Source organism: Bombina bombina, chromosome 1, assembly GCF_027579735.1.
Source record: "Bombina bombina isolate aBomBom1 chromosome 1, aBomBom1.pri, whole genome shotgun sequence".
NCBI classification, from domain to species: domain Eukaryota; kingdom Metazoa; phylum Chordata; class Amphibia; order Anura; family Bombinatoridae; genus Bombina; species Bombina bombina.
The window spans coordinates 1,269,591,151-1,269,604,295 of NC_069499.1; the positions used below are offsets into that span (position 1 = coordinate 1,269,591,151).

Below are 13,145 nucleotides of genomic sequence, written 5' to 3' on the forward strand. Positions count from 1 at the left end.
TAATTATGCATACTAGCACACTCTAATAGAAAATGACATCTCCCTGCTAATTATGCCTACTAGCACACTCTAATAGAAAATGACGATCTCCCTGCTAATTATGCATACTAACACACTCTAATAGAAAATGACGATCCCCGTGCTAATTATGCTTACTAGCACACTCTAATAGAAAATGACGATCCCCCTGCTAATTATGCATACTAACACACTCTAATAGAAAATGACGATCCCCCTGCAAATTATCCATACTAGCACACTCTAATAGAAAATGACGATCCCCCTGCTAATTATGCATACTAGCACACTCTAATAGAAAATGACGATCCCCCTGCTAATTATGCATACTAGCACACTCTAATAGAAAATGACGATCCCCCTGCTAATTATGCATACTAGCACACTCTAATAGAAAATGACGATCCCCCTGCTAATTATGCATACTAACACACTCTAATAGAAAATGACGATCCCCCTGCTAATTATGCATACTAACACACTCTAATAGAAAATGACGATCCCCCTGCTAATTATGCATACTAGCACACTCTAATAGAAAATGACGATCTCCCTGGTAATTATGCATACTAGCACACTCTAATAGAAAATGACGATCTCCCTGCTAATTATGCATACTAGCACACTCTAATAGAAAATGACGATCTCCCTGGTAATTATGCATACTAGCACACTCTAATAGAAAATGACGATCTCCCTGCTAATTATGCATACTAGCACACTCTAATAGAAAATGACGATCTCCCTGATAATTATGCATACTAGCACACTCTAATAGAAAATGACGATCTCCCTGATAATTATGCATACTAGCACACTCTAATAGAAAATGGCGATCTCCCTGATAATTATGCATACTAGCACACTCTAATAGAAAATGACGATCTCCCTGGTAATTATGCATACTAGCACACTCTAATAGAAAATGATGATCCCCCTGCTAATTATCCATACTAGCACACTCTAATAGAAAATAACGATCTCCCTGCTAATTATGCATACTAGCACACTCTAATAGAAAATGACGATCTCCCTGCTAATTATATGCATACTAACACACTCTAATAGAAAATGACGATCTCCCTGCTAATTATGCATACTAGCACACTCTAATAGAAAATGACGATCTCCCTGCTAATTATGCATACTAGCACACTCTAATAGAAAATGACGATCTCCCTGCTAATTATGCATACTAGCACACTCTAATAGAAAATGACGATCTCCCTGGTAATTATGCATACTAGCACACTCTAATAGAAAATGACGATCTCCCTGATAATTATGCATACTAGCACACTCTAATATAAAATGATGATCCCCCTGCTAATTATCCATACTAGCACACTCTAATAGAAAATGACGATCTCCCTGCTAATTATGCATACTAGCACACTCTAATAGAAAATGACGATCTCCCTGCTAATTATGCATACTAGCACACTCTAATAGAAAATGACGATCTCCCTGCTAATTATGCATACTAGCACACTCTAATAGAAAATGACGATCTCCCTGGTAATTATGCATACTTGCACACTCTAATAGAAAATGATGATCCCCCTGCTAATTATCCATACTAGCACACTCTAATAGAAAATGACGATCTCCCTGCTAATTATGCATACTAGCACACTCTAATAGAAAATGACGATCTCCCTGGTAATTATGCATACTAGCACACTCTAATAGAAAATGATGATCCCCCTGCTAATTATCCATACTAGCACACTCTAATAGAAAATGACGATCTCCCTGCTAATTATGCATACTAGCACACTCTAATAGAAAATGACGATCTCCCTGCTAATTATATGCATACTAACACACTCTAATAGAAAATGACGATCTCCCTGCTAATTATGCATACTAGCACACTCTAATAGAAAATGACGATCTCCCTGATAATTATGCATACTAGCACACTCTAATAGAAAATGACGATCTCCCTGCTAATTATCCATACTAGCACACTCTAATAGAAAATGACGATCTCCCTGCTAATTATGCATACTAACACACTCTAATAGAAAATGACGATCTCCCTGCTAATTATGCATACTAGCACACTCTAATAGAAAATGACGATCTCCCTGCTAATTATCCATACTAGCACACTCTAATAGAAAATGACGATCTCCCTGCTAATTATGCATACTAACACACTCTAATAGAAAATGACGATCTCCCTGATAATTATGCATACTAGCACACTCTAATAGAAAATGACGATCTCCCTGGTAATTATGCATACTAGCACACTCTAATAGAAAATGACGATCCCCCTGCTAATTATGCATACTAGCACACTCTAATAGAAAATGACGATCCCCCTGATAATTATGCATACTAGCACACTCTAATAGAAAATGACGATCTCCCTGCTAATTATGCATACTAGCACACTCTAATAGAAAATGACGATCTCCCTGATAATTATGCATACTAACACACTCTAATAGAAAATGACGATCTCCCTGCTAATTATGCATACTAGCACACTCTAATAGAAAATGACGATCCCCCTGCTAATTATGCATACTAGCACACTCTAATAGAAAATGACGATCCCCCTGATAATTATGCATACTAGCACACTCTAATAGAAAATGACGATCTCCCTGCTAATTATGCATACTAGCACACTCTAATAGAAAATGACGATCTCCCTGCTAATTATGCATACTTGCACACTCTAATAGAAAATGACGATCTCCCTGCTAATTATGCATACTAGCACACTCTAATAGAAAATGACGATCTCCCTGCTAATTATGCATACTAGCACACTCTAATAGAAAATGACGATCCCCCTGCTAATTATGCATACTAACACACTCTAATAGAAAATGACGATCTCCCTGCTAATTATGCATACTAGCACACTCTAATAGAAAATGACGATCTCCCTGCTAATTATGCATACTAGCACACTCTAATAGAAAATGACGATCTCCTTGCTAATTATGCATACTAGCACACTCTAGTAGAAAATGACGATCTCCCTGCTAATTATGCATACTAGCACACTCTAATAGAAAATGACGATCTCCCTGCTAATTATGCATACTAGCACACTCTAATAGAAAATGACGATCTCCCTGCTAATTATATGCATACTAACACACTCTAATAGAAAATGACGATCTCCCTGCTAATTATGCATACTAACACACTCTAATAGAAAATGACGATCTCCCTGATAATTATGCATACTAACACACTCTAATAGAAAATGACGATCTCCCTGATAATTATGCATACTAGCACACTCTAATAGAAAATGACGATCTCCCTGCTAATTATGCATACTAACACACTCTAATAGAAAATGACGATCTCCCTGATAATTATGCATACTAACACACTCTAATAGAAAATGACGATCTCCCTGATAATTATGCATACTAGCACACTCTAATAGAAAATGACGATCTCCCTGCTAATTATGCATACTAGCGCACTCTAATAGAAAATGACGATCTCCCTGATAATTATGCATACTAGCACACTCTAATAGAAAATGACGATCTCCCTGATAATTATGCATACTAGCACACTCTAATAGAAAATGACGATCCCCCTGCTAATTATGCATACTAGCACACTCTAATAGAAAATGACGATCTCCCTGCTAATTATGCATACTAGCACACTCTAATAGAAAATGACGATCTCCCTGCTAATTATGCATACTAGCACACTCTAATAGAAAATGACGATCTCCCTGCTAATTATGCATACTAACACACTCTAATAGAAAATGACGATCTCCCTGCTAATTATGCATACTAGCACACTCTAATAGAAAATGACGATCTCTCTGCTAATTATGCATACTAACACACTCTAATAGAAAATGACGATCCCCCTGCTAATTATGCATACTAGCACACTCTAATAGAAAATGACGATCTCCCTGCTAATTATGCATACTAGCACACTCTAATAGAAAATGACGATCTCCCTGCTAATTATGCATACTAGCACACTCTAATAGAAAATGACGATCTCCCTGCTAATTATGCATACTAACACACTCTAATAGAAAATGACGATCTCCCTGCTAATTATGCATACTAGCACACTCTAATAGAAAATGACGATCTCTCTGCTAATTATGCATACTAACACACTCTAATAGAAAATGACGATCCCCCTGCTAATTATGCATACTAACACACTCTAATAGAAAATGACGATCTCCCTGCTAATTATGCATACTAACACACTCTAATAGAAAATGACGATCTCCCTGCTAATTATGCTTACTAGCACACTCTAATAGAAAATGACGATCCCCCTGCTAATTATGCATACTAGCACACTCTAATAGAAAATGACGATCTCCCTGCTAATTATATGCATACTAACACACTCTAATAGAAGATGAACATATCATTTAGTAATTAAAGACAATTAATGTCATTTCAAGGGATATAAAACCCACATTTTTTCTTTTGTGATTCAGACAGAGCATACAATTTAAAAAAAAAATTTCTAATTTACTTCTATTATCAAATTTGCTTTTCTACCATGGTACTATCTGTTGAAGAAATACCTAGGTAGGTGTATGGAGCATGTTGTATTCTATGAACGAGCACTATATGGAAGAAAATAGTGCTGCCATATAGTGCTCCTGCAAATGGATAGCATTCCTGCAAAACTTCTGCAATATAGTGCTCCAGGCATGTGCATGCTACTTAACATACGTCCAGGCTTTTCAACAAAAATACCAAGAGAACAACGAAAATGAAATAATAGAAGTAAATTAGAAAGTTGTTTAAAATTGTGTGCTCTATGTGTATCATGAAAGAAAAATGTTGTGTTTCATGTCCCTTTAAAGAAGATTGAAACCGCAGAAGTGTCAGCTCCCTTTTGTATCTCTATTTTTATATATTATTGTATTTTTACCGTTATTAATAATTTGTTTTGGAAATTAAGATCCACTTAGTACAGCAGGAACCAGGATCACTTTACACGGCAATGTAAAAATACCCGACATTGGCCTAGTTTTCTTTGGAAACTGGTGATAACATAAAAATTCATCATAGACTTTAACAGAGAAAATGTTTTTACTACCAGTTTCCATACTTTACCACATCAATGGAAACTACGCCATTGTCTCCCATTCCAATCAATCGGCACTCACACAAATGCACTGCAGGGGCAGAACTACTATTGGTGCAGCAGGTGCCGTGGTACCAGGGCCAGTCTATACATCGGTGCCTATGTAGTCATTATCTGTGTATAGATACTGATCAGAATTATAGTGTAGTGTGTTCACTAGTAGTATTTAGATATCCCATCATTATACAGCATATTCAGTATACATTATCATCATATTTATACAGAGCAGTATACTTATCACTGTATAGTGTATATGACATCATTATACAGCATATTCAGTATACATTATCATCATATTTATACAGAGCAGTATACTTATCACTGTATAGTGTATATGACATCATTATACAGCACAGAGTGCCCACTGCCAGTATCATAATTTACAGCAGGTTTCAGTATGTAAATATATAAATATATATAATTCTTATGTTATTTTTCTCTCTCTACATTAATATACAGAGAAGCATGTATATTATTACTATTGAATATTAGTATGTTACCTTCTGGGGGGACGACAAATAATACAATTTTGCACCAGGTTCCTCTGTTGAGTAGTTCCGCTCCTGCTGAATTGCACAGCTTTTTGTGTAGTTTTCAAATTGAAATACATTTTAAGCCATTCAGAAACCACTAGATAATTGACTTATCATGTGTTTTTCACATGCATATGTACCATGAGAGCTCCCTTCTTACCTTGTATAGGGACAATTCAGCACTGGTTTTCCAATCCACAATAAAACCCTTCCGTTGAAACCTAATTCAAAATGCTAAGCAGTGTTCCCTATAAGGCCAGTTTTGTGAGTGGACCAGCAGTGAACCAGTTAGTAAGGGAACCACACCTTGCAGTCTGCATTGTGGAATGTTTGCTAATTGCTTTAATTAAATGTTTCACTGATGGGATACTCATAAAACCTGCCCTAGAGGGAACACTGGTCCCAAGCAATTGTGGCCCACTGACAGCAGCCAAAGTTCGTTATTGGAGCAAATGGTCGCAAGAGTGAAACAGTGCCTTTAAAATTCTTCCTTATTATATGTGTTGCTATGTTATGCCGACTTACAGTGAGTATATTGTGCAAATGAGTATAGACATCATAGAGGAAGTGCCCACATAAAAAGCCATTTCATCACTGCTCTAAGTTATGGGTCCATTTAAAAAAATGATAGATTTCATTACCTGAATGGACAATTTCTCATAGAACAACCTGGGTACAGCATACTTTTTTTTAAATGTTTCAATTATCTTCAATTATCAGATTTACCTCTTTCTTTTAGTATTATTTGTTGAAATCTAGCTTCTTTCAATGACAGCATATTGAGGTAGTGTTAGGAGTGCGCACATCTTGAGCCAAGACACATGCATTCAACAAAGGATATTAAAAAGAGGGAAATCTGATAACAGAAGTAAATTGAAAGCTTTTATTTTAATCGTACACCTTATCTAAATCATTAAAAGGACGCTAAAGTCAAAATAAATTTTCATAATTCAGATCATGCAATTCAGAGCATGCAATAAAAAAAATTGCAATTTACTTCCATTATCAAATTGTGCACATTTTTTTTTTACAAGCAAAATGTTGAGTCACCAGCTACTACTGTGCACAAGAGTGTGCACAAGAGTATGCACAAGAGTTCACAGTGTATGTATATATGACTAAGTTATTTGCTGATGGCTGTCACACGATACAGGGTGGGGAAAATGAAGTGAAATTATGAAATTATTTAGAAAAAAATCTACTCATTTTAAATTCAGAGTAAGAGAATTGTCTTTTTATTATGCATTTATTGATTATGCAATTAAGCTGTGTTTAATGGTCGTTTAAAGTTTAATTTTGACTTCTATGTCCTTTTAAGGTTATACATCTGCAGTTGCATGGGGTACTTTTTGCTACTTTTTTTTCAAAAACTTAGCTGAAGGGCAGGAGGTGAAGTACAATATGTAAATATATTGCAGGTCAGATAGGTTTGCACAGTTTGCTGAATTAAGTCCAAGAAATTTAAACTTCCCATTCACTGAAATTAACATTCCCATACCTCCAAGCTTAATGACACATATATCTGGAGAAGGGCTGGGACAGTTTTGGACATGACAGAGTGACTTGGGGGTAGTATGTGGGTTTGGACTGGTTGCTCAAGGGTGGAGTCAAGTGGTCCAATTAGGTGGGTGGAGTTGGGGCATTTCTGGATGGGTTCAAATTGTTCACTTTGTGAATCTAACAAATAAATAAAATATTGTAAATCCTGAGAAGGATAATGGGACAAAGATCCTGTAAAAACAGCAATCCTGCAAAATGGCGATAGGTTGGGAGCTCTGCATTCACATGCCCCTTCAATATCAACCTTGGTTACTCAGATGCATGGGACCTTAAACCTAATATCTCTATTTAAATTGACAACTTTATGGTAGAAATAATATGACATTGACCCATATTTGTGCATAGATTTGATGCATTAAGTTTAATGAGTCTCTTCCAGTGCTCTTTACAAACTGTAAAAGTGCAATAAAAATGAATTTTATACATTTCTGCATAATATATAGATACAATTCCATCTTTCTTTAGAGAGTCTGGCTGTTCCCTTCTTTAGCATGTTTTAATGAAGGCGAGGACTCTTCTGGGTTCTTGTTGCTCAGGAATAGATATTGAAATGTTGTACTCATACACAGTAATGCTTCTGCAAATAAAAGTATAATTATAAGAAATGTTCACATATGTGTTAATAAAAGGGTCCCTAAAATGATATTCTGGGTCTATACATTAAATTATGCAAAAACCAGCAGTGCATCACTTTTGAAAGGTTGTCCTGTAATATTCTGATACTGATCGAGGCATATGTTGTTGTTTTTTTAACATTAAATGGATATGAAACCCAAACATTTTCTTTCATGATTCAGATAGAACATGCAATTTCTCTTGTTAAGTGTATCCAGTCCACGGATCATCCATTACTTATGGGATATTAACTCCTCCCCAACAGGAAGTGCAAGAGGATTCACCCAGCAGAGCTGCTATATAGCTCCTCCCCTAACTGCCATTCCCAGTCATTCTCTTGCACCCAACGAATAGATAGGATGTGTGAGAGGACTGTGGTGATTATACTTAGTTTCATACCTTCAATCAAAAGTTTGTTATTTTATAATAGCACCGGAGTGTGTTATTCCTTCTCTGGTAGAATTTGAAGAAGAATCTACCTGAGTCTTTCTATGATTTTAGCCGGAGTAGTTAAGATCATATTGCTGTTTCTCGGCCATCTGAGGAGAGGTAAACTTCAGATCAGGGGACAGCGGGCAGATTAATCTGCAAAGAGGTATGTAGCAGCTTATTATTTTCTGATAATGGAATTGATGAGAAAATTCTGCCATACCGATATAATGTAAACTCAGCCTTAAATGCAGTAGCAGCAACTGGTATCAGGCTGTCATGTATGTATATTTTACACTTCAGTATTCTGGGGAATGGCACTTCACTGGAATTATACTGTATGCATAAAACTTTAGCCTAATTTGCAGGGACTAGCAACAGGCTTTTTAATAACACTCAATTTATTAATGTTAAACGTTTTTTGCTGGCATGTAAAATCGTTTAATTTTCTGAGGTACTGGGTGAAAAAATGTTTTGGGCACTATTTTTTTCCACTTGGCAGTCGTTTTATTTAATTTATGACAGTTTACTGATCTCTCTCACTGTTATGTGTGAGGGAGAGGGGCCTTTTTTGGCGCTTTTGCTACGCATCTAAAAATTCAGTCAGAAGTTTATTGTCTTCCCTGCATGAAAAGAACTCAGGGGTCTTCAAAACTTGTTTTGAGGGAGGTAATCACTCACAGCAGAGCTGTGAGATTCTAGTTGACTGTGATAAAAAAATGTTTATTTCTGTATTTTTTTTATTTATTTTTTATTTTCTGCTATCAGGGTTAGTTATCCTTTGCTAATGGGAGCAATCCTTTGCTAAAATTGTGTTTTTTTACAAAGATTTGATGCTATAACTTTTCAGTTTATTAATTTTCAACTGTCATAACTTTTTCTGTGCTTCTTATAGGCACAGTACGTTTTCATATTATAGTAAATTACTTGAAAAGTATTTCCAAGTTGCTAGTTTATTTGCTAGTGTGTTAAACATGTCTGATTCAGAGGAAGATATCTGTGCTATATGTGCTAAAGCCAAAGTGGAGCCCAATAGAAATTTATGTACTAACTGTATTGATGCTACTTTAAATAAAAGTCAATCTGTACAAATTGAACATATTTCACCAAACAACGAGGGGAGAGTTATGCCGACTAACTCGCCTCACGTGTCAGTACCTGCATCTCCCGCTCGGGAGGTGCGTGATATTGTAGCGCCGAGTACATCTGGGCGGCCATTACAAATCACATTACAGGATATGGCTACTGTTATGACTGAAGTTTTGGCTAAATTACCAGAACTAAGAGGTAAGCGTGATCACTCTGGGGTGAGAACAGAGTGCGCTGATAATATTAGGGCCATGTCAGACACTGCGTCACAATTTGCAGAACATGAGGACGGAGAGCTTCATTCTGCGGGTGACGGTTCTGATCCAAACAAACTGGATTCAGATATTTCAAATTTTAAATTTAAGCTGGAAAACCTCCGTGTATTACTAGGGGAGGTGTTAGCGGCTCTGAATGATTGTAACACAGTTGCAATACCAGAGAAAATGTGTAGGTTGGATAAATATTTTGCGGTACCGGCGAGTACTGACGTTTTTCCTATACCTAAGAGACTTACTGAAATTGTTACTAAGGAGTGGGATAGACCCGGTGTGCCGTTCTCACCCCCTCCGATATTTAGAAAGATGTTTCCAATAGACGCCACCACACGGGACTTATGGCAAACGGTCCCTAAGGTGGAGGGAGCAGTTTCTACTTTAGCTAAGCGTACCACTATCCCGGTGGAGGATAGCTGTGCCTTTTCAGATCCAATGGATAAAAAGTTAGAGGGTTACCTTAAGAAAATGTTTGTTCAACAAGGTTTTATATTGCAACCTCTTGCATGCATTGCGCCTGTCACGGCTGCAGCAGCATTTTGGTTTGAGTCTCTGGAAGAGACACTTGAATCAGCTCCATTAGATGAGATTACTCACAAGCTTAAAGCCCTTAAGTTAGCTAACTCATTTATTTCAGATGCCGTAGTACATTTAACTAAACTTACGGCTAAGAATTCCGGATTCGCCATTCAGGCACGCAGAGCACTGTGACTAAAATCCTGGTCAGCTGACGTTACTTCTAAATCTAAATTGCTTAATATACCTTTCAAAGGGCAGACCTTATTCGGGCCCGGGTTGAAAGAAATTATCGCTGACATTACAGGAGGTAAAGGCCATGCCCTGCCTCAAGACAGAGCCAAACCTAAGGCTAGACAGTCTAATTTTCGTTCCTTTCGTAATTTCAAAGCAGGAGCAGCATCAACTTCCTCTGCACCAAAACAGGAAGGAGCTGTTGCTCGCTACAGACAAGGCTGGAGACCTAACCAGTCCTGGAACAAGAGCAAGCAGGCCAGGAAACCTGCTGCTGCCCCTAAGACAGCATGAATCGAGGGCCCCCGATCCGGGAACGGATCTAGTGGGGGGCAGACTTTCTCTCTTCGCCCAGGCTTGGGCAAGAGATGTCCAGGATCCCTGGGCGTTAGAGATCATATCTCAGGGATACCTTCTAGACTTCAAATTCTCTCCCCCAAGAGGGAGATTTCATCTGTCAAGGTTGTCAACAAACCAAATAAAGAAAGAGGCGTTTCTACGCTGCGTACAAGATCTTTTATTAATGGGAGTGATCCATCCGGTTCCGCGGTCGGAACAAGGACAAGGGTTTTACTCAAATCTGTTTGTGGTTCCCAAAAAAGAGGGAACTTTCAGGCCAATCTTGGATTTAAAGATCCTAAACAAATTCCTAAGAGTTCCATCGTTCAAAATGGAAACTATTCGGACAATTTTACCCATGATCCAAAAGGGTCAGTACATGACCACAGTGGATTTAAAGGATGCTTACCTTCACATACCGATTCACAAAGATCATTACCGGTATCTAAGGTTTGCCTTTCTAGACAGGCATTACCAGTTTGTAGCTCTTCCATTCGGATTGGCTACGGCTCCGAGAATCTTCACAAAGGTTCTGGGTGCTCTTCTGGCGGTACTAAGACCTTCTGATACAAGCTTCAAGCTTTCAAACTGCCAAGTCTCATACAGAGTTAGTACTGGCATTTCTAAGGTCGCATGGATGGAAGGTGAACGAAAAGAAGAGTTCTCTCTTTCCACTCACAAGAGTTCCCTTCTTGGGGACTCTTATAGATTCTGTAGAAATGAAGATTTACCTGACAGAAGACAGGTTAACAAAGCTTCAAAATGCATGCCGTGTCCTTCATTCCATTCAACACCCGTCAGTAGCTCAATGCATGGAGGTGATCGGCTTAATGGTAGCAGCAATGGACATAGTACCCTTTGCACGCCTACATCTCAGACCGCTGCAATTGTGCATGCTAAGTCAGTGGAATGGGGATTACTCAGACTTGTCCCCTACTCTGAATCTGGATCAAGAGACCAGAAATTCTCTTCTATGGTGGCTTTCTCGGCCACATCTGTCCAGGGGGATGCAATTCAGCAGGCCGGACTGGACAATTGTAACAACAGACGCCAGCCTACTAGGTTGGGGCGCTGTCTGGAATTCTCTGAAGGCTCAGGGACAATGGAATCAGGAGGAGAGTCTCCTACCAATAAACATTCTGGAATTGAGAGCAGTTCTCAATGCCCTTCTGGCTTGGCCCCAGTTAACAACTCGGGGGTTCATCAGGTTTCAGTCGGACAACATCACGACTGTAGCTTACATCAACCATCAGGGAGGGATAAGAAGCTCCCTAGCAATGATGGAAGTATCAAAGATAATTCGCTGGGCAGAGTCTCACTCTTGCCACCTGTCAGCAATCCACATCCCGGGAGTGGAGAACTGGGAGGCGGATTTCTTAAGTCGTCAGACTTTTCATCCGGGGGAGTGGGAACTTCATCCGGAGGTCTTTGCCCAAATACTTCGACGTTGGGGCAAACCAGAGATAGATCTCATGGCGTCTCGACAGAACGCCAAGCTTCCTCGTTACGGGTCCAGATCCAGGGATCCGGGAGCGGTTCTGATAGATGCTTTGACAGCACCTTGGACCTTCGGGATGGCTTATGTGTTTCCACCCTTCCCGATGCTTCCTCGATTGATTGCCAGAATCAAACAGGAGAGAGCATCAGTGATTCTAATAGCGCCTGCATGGCCACGCAGGACTTGGTATGCAGATCTAGTGGACATGTCATCCTGTCCACCTTGGTCGCTACCTCTGAAACAGGACCTTCTGATCCAGGGTCCCTTCAAACATCAAAATCTAATTTCTCTGAAGCTGACTGCTTGGAAATTGAACGCTTGATTTTATCAAAACGTGGTTTTTCTGAGTCAGTTATTGATACCTTAATACAGGCTAGGAAGCCTGTTACCAGAAAGATTTACCATAAGATATGGCGCAAATACTTATATTGGTGCGAATCCAAGAGTTACTCATGGAGTAAGGTTAGGATTCCGAGGATATTGTCTTTTCTACAAGAAGGTTTAGAAAAGGGTTTATCCGCTAGTTCCTTAAAGGGACAGATTTCAGCTCTGTCCATTCTTTTACACAAACGTCTGTCAGAAGTTCCGGACGTTCAAGCTTTTTGTCAGGCTTTAGCTAGGATCAAGCCTGTGTTTAAAACTGTTGCTCCACCATGGAGTTTGAACTTAGTTCTTAATGTTTTACAGGGGGATCCGTTTGAACCCCTTCATTCCATTGATATCAAGTTGTTATCTTGGAAAGTTCTGTTTTTAATGGCGATTTCCTCGGCTCGAAGAGTCTCTGAGTTATCTGCCTTACATTGTGATTCTCCTTATCTGATTTTTCATTCAGACAAGGTAGTTCTGCGTACTAAACCTGGGTTCCTACCTAAGGTGGTCACTAACAGGAATATCAATCAAGAGATTGTGGTT

The 13,145-nt window shown here is 38.7% G+C and overlaps 1 protein-coding gene across 1 annotated transcript in view; it reads right to left on the bottom strand.

Annotated features, from left to right (window-relative positions):
- The window catches only part of CA5A (carbonic anhydrase 5A), a 113,846-nt gene that overhangs the window by 75,220 nt on the left and 25,481 nt on the right, over positions 1–13,145 (bottom strand). The gene's annotated exons all lie outside the window — the stretch shown is intronic.